Below are 5,000 nucleotides of genomic sequence, written 5' to 3'. Positions count from 1 at the left end.
ACCGCAGCTTCTGCTCGCACCACCCCAGGGAGCCGTTGCCCGATTCAGGGACTTGGTCTGGGGTCTAGGGCAGCATCCGCCGCGTGCACGGGCTGGAGCTCGGCTCCCTTTTTTTGCATGCAAGCCAACCGATCGAGGCCATGGGCGCCTGCCGGTCACCGGAGCAACCAGTCGCCGGACAAAAATCGCCGGAAGGCATGCACGCCCTGTATTTCGTTCGAGGGACGTTGGCCGGGGTGCACGCAATGGGAGGCCCATCGCGCACACCTACTCCCCCCGTGGGGGGGGGAGAGGGGGTGCCGGACCACCACCCCCTAAAGAGCATTAGAGATTTTACAGATATGCTACCAGTAGACGTTAAAATGTCTGAAACGGGGACACTTTTTCCAAACAAACAAATCCCACACCGAGGGTGCGCAGGTGCCGATGGTGGTCGAGGCATGTGCCCGCAACAAGGGCCAACGTGAGCCGATGGTGGTCGAGGCAACCGCCCGCACCAGCTCGAGGCATGTGCCCACACCAAGGCCCGGCATGTATCGATGGTGTTCGACGTAGGGGCAATCTTCTGCTGATGGTGGTCGAGGCAAGAGCCCGCACCAAGGGCCAGCGTGTGCCCATGGTGCTCGAGGCAACCGTCCGCACCAGGGCCCAGCGTGTGCCGATGGTGGTCGAGGCAACCGCCCGCACCAGGGCCCAGCGTGTGCCGATGGTGCTCGAGGCAACCGCCCGCACCAAGGGCCGGCTTGTGCCGATGGTGTTCGAGGCAACCGCCCGCACCAGGGCCCAGCGTGTGCCGATGGTGGTCGAGGCAACCGCCAGCACCAGGGCCCAGCGTGTGCCGATGGTGGTCGAGGTAACCGCCCGCACCAGGGCCCAGCGTGTGCCGATGGTGGTCGAGGCAACCGCCCGCACCAGGGCCCAGCGTGTGCCGATGGTGGTCGAGGCAAGCGCCCGCACCAGGGCCCAGCGTGTGCCGATGGTGGTCGAGGCAAGCGCCCTCACCAAGGCCGAGCGTGTGCCAATGGTGGTCGAGGCAACCGCCCGCACCAGGGCCCAGCGTGTGCCGATGGTGGTCGAGGCAACCGCCCGCACCAGGGCCCAGCGTGTGCCGATGGTGGTCGAGGCAAGCGCCCGCACCAAGGCCGAGCGTGTGCCGATGGTGGTCGAGGCAAGCGCCCGCACCAGGGCGCAGCGTGTGCCGATGGTGGTCGAGGCAACCGGCCGCACCAAGGGCCGGCGTGTGCCGATGGTGGTCGAGGCAACCGCCCGCACCAGGGCCCAGCGTGTGCCGATGGTGGTCGAGCCAGGAGCCCGCACCAAGGGCCGGCTTGTGTCGATGGTGTTCGGGGCAACCGCCCGTACCAGGGCCCAGCGTGTGCCGATGGTGCTGGGGGCAAGCGCCCGCACCAGGGCCCAGCGTGTGCCGATGGTGCTGGGGGCAAGCGCCCGCCCCAGGGCCCAGCGTGTGCCGATGGTTATCGGGGCAATCGGCCGCACCAGGGCCCAGGGTCTGCCGATGGTGCTCGAGGCAACCGCCCGCACCAAGGCTCAGCATGTGCCGATTGTGATCGAGGCAACAACCCACACCAGGGCCCAGCTTGTGCCGATGGCGGTCGAGGCAAGTGCCCGTACCGAAGGGCAGCCTATGCCGATGATGGTCGATGCATGTGCCATCACCATGCGTCATCATGTGCCATTGATGGTCGAGGCCTTGGCCGAAGTTCGATTTTGAGCCACGGTGCCCATGCTTGGCTCCAGCATGTGCTGGTGCCGCATTTTTTTCACTCGGGACAGCATCGCCGGAGCATCGCCGGAGCATCGCCGGAGTACCGCCGGAGAACCTGACCGGCTGCATTGGGGTTCCGGCGATTGGGAGGGGGGCCGGGGGGGTGTGCGCACATGATGTGCGATGGGTGCTGGTACTTGGCCTTGTGTTGGCCCCCTATCCCTCATCAAACCTCTGAGAATTCACACCCCCTTAAAGAGCATTTGAGATTTTACAGGTTTGCTACCAGTAGCCGTTAAAGTGTCTGAAATGGGGACACTTTTTTCAAACGGTCACAAAATCTTCTCTACTCCGAGTTTTTAGCTGAATTTTTTTGTGCATGCCAACAAAAATAGAAGGATCATGCCTACAAAATTTGGGGCGAAAAATCCTTATAAAAAAATTTTAAAAAATCCCGAACCGCAAAAAGTTTCGAAAATCGTGAAAAATAGAAAACGAGTCATCTTCCAACGAAACTTCACGTGAAGGCTTAGGGGACCATTGTATGAATTTACAAGCCATAAAAATGGCATTGGCACGGCAGAAATTTGAAGATGTGCCTAAACCCACCAGGGCCCAGCGTGTGCCGATGGTGCTCGAGGCAACCGCCCGCACCAGGGCCCAGCGTGTGCCGATGGTGCTCGAGGCAAGCGCCCGCACCAGGGCCCAGCGTGTGCCGATGGTGGTCGAGGCAACCGCCCGCACCAGGGCCGATAGTGTGCCGATGGTGCTCGAGGCAACCTGTCGCACCAGGGCCCAGCGTGTGCCGATGGTGATCGAGGCAACCTGCCGCACCAGGGCCCAGCGTGTGCCGATGGTGGTCGAGGCAAGTTCCCGCACCAGCGCCCAGCGTGTGCCGATGGCGCTCGAGGCAACCGACCGCACCAGGGCCCAGCGTGTGCCGATGGTGCTCGAGGCAACCTGCCGCACCAGGGCCCAGCGTCTGCCGATGGTGCTCGAGGCAACCTGCCGCACCAGGGCCCAGCCTCTGCCGATGGTGCTCGAGGCAAGCGCCCGCACCAGGGCCCAGCGTGTGCCGATGGTGGTCGAGGCAAGCGCCCGCACCAGGGCCCAGCGTGTGCCGATGGTGCTCGAGCAAACCTGCCGCACCAGGGCCCAGCGTGTGCCGATGGTGCTCGAGGCAACCGACCGCACCAGGGCCGAGCGTGTGCCGATGGTGGTCGAGGCAAGCGCCCGCACCAGGGCCCAGCGTGTGCCGATGGTGGTCGAGGCAACCTGCCGCACCAGGGCCCAGCGTGTGCCGATGGTGCTCGAGGCAACCGACCGCACCAGGGCCGAGCGTGTGCCGATGGTGCTCGAGGCAAGCGCCCGCACCAGGGCCCAGCGTGTGCCGATGGTGGTCGAGGCAACCTGCCGCACCAGCGCCCAGCGTGTGCCGATGGTGCTCGAGGCAACCTGCCGCACCAGGGCCCAGCGTGTGCCGATGGTGGTCGAGGCAAGCGCCCGCACCAGGGCCCAGCGTGTGCCGATGGTGGTCGAGGCAACCGCCCGCACCAGGGCCCAGCGTGTGCCGATGGTGGTCGAGGCAACCTGCCGCACCAGGGCGGAGCGTGTGCCGATGGTGGTCGAGGCAAGCGCCCGCACCAGGGCCCAGCGTGTGCCGATGGTGCTCGAGGCTGCCGATGGTGGTCGAGGCAACCTGCCGCAGCAGGGCCCAGCGTGTGCCGATGGTGCTCGAGGCAACCGACCGCACCAGGGCCGAGCGTGTGCCGATGGTGCTCGAGGCAAGCTGCCGCACCAGGGCCCAGCGTGTGCCGATGGTGGTCGAGGCAACCGCCCGCACCAGGGCCCAGCGTGTGCCGATGGTGATCGAGGCAACCGACCGCACCAGGGCCCAGCGTGTGCCGATGGTGCTCGAGGCAACCTGCCGCACCAGGGCCCAGCGTGTGCCGATGGTCGTCGAGGGAACCTGCCGCACCAGGGCCCAGCGTGTGCCGATGGTGGTCGAGGCAAGCGCCCGCACCAGGGCCCAGCGTGTGCCGATGGTGCTCGAGGCAACCTGCCGCACCAGGGCCCAGCGTGTGCCGATGGTGGTCGAGGCAAGCGCCCGCACCAGGGCCCAGCGTGTGCCGATGGTGGTCGAGGCAAGCGCCCGCACCAGGGCCCAGCGTGTGCCGATGGTGCTCGAGGCAACCGACCGCACCAGGGCCCAGCGTGTGCCGATGGTGGTCGAGGCAAGCGGCCGCACCAGGGCCCAGCGTGTGCCGATGGTGGTCGAGGCAAGCGCCCGCACAAGGGCCCAGCGTGTGCCGATGGTGGTCGAGGCAAGCGCCCGCACCAGGGCCCAACGTGTGCCGATGGTGCTGGGGGCAACCGCCCGCACCAGGGCCCAGCGTGTGCCGATGGTGATCGAGGCAACCGCCCGCCCCAGGGCCCAGCGTGTGCCGATGGTGGTCGAGGCAAGCGCCCGCACCAGTGCCCAGCGTGTGCCGCTGGTGATCGAGGCAAGCGCCCGCACCACGGCCCAGCTTGTGCCGATGGCGGTCGAGGCAAGTGCCCGTACGGAAGGGCAGCCTATGCCGATGATGGTCGATGCATGTGCCATCACCATGCGTCATCATGTGCCATTGATGGTCGAGGCCTTGGCCGAAGTTCGATTTTGAGCCACGGTGCCCATGCTTGGCTCCAGCATGTGCTGGTGCCGCATTTTTTTCACTCGGGACAGCATCGCCGGAGCATCGCCGGAGTACCGCCGGAGAACCTGACCGGCGGCATTGGGGTTCCGGCGATTGGGAGGGGGGTCGGGGGGGTGTGCGCACATGACGTGCGATGGGTGCTGGTGCTTGGCCCTTGTGTTGGCCCCCTATCCCTCATCAAACCTCTGAGAACTCACACCCCCTTAAAGAGCGTTTGAGATTTTACAGGTTTGCTGCCAGTAGCCGTTGAAGTGTCTGAAACGGGGACACTTTTTTCAAACGGTCGCGAAATCTTCTCCGGTTCGAGTTTTTAGCTGAATTTTTTTGTGCATGCCAACAAAAATAGAAGGATCACGTCCACAAAATTTGGGGCCAAAACTCCTTCTAAAAAAATTCTAAAAAATCACGAACCGCAAAAAGTTTCGAAAATCGTGAAAAATAGAAAACGAGTCATCTTGCAACGAAACTTCACGTGAAGGCTTAGGGGACCATTGTATGAATTTACAAGCCATAAAAATGGCATTGGCACGGCAGAAATTTGAAGATGTGCCTAAACCCACCTAGCACCCGATCGATCC

The sequence above is a fragment of the Durio zibethinus genome, unplaced genomic scaffold, assembly GCF_047325235.1.
Source record: "Durio zibethinus cultivar Kanyao isolate XHJ-2024 unplaced genomic scaffold, ASM4732523v1 HiC_scaffold_3, whole genome shotgun sequence".
NCBI classification, from domain to species: domain Eukaryota; kingdom Viridiplantae; phylum Streptophyta; class Magnoliopsida; order Malvales; family Malvaceae; genus Durio; species Durio zibethinus.
This window is presented reverse-complemented; position numbering follows the sequence as displayed.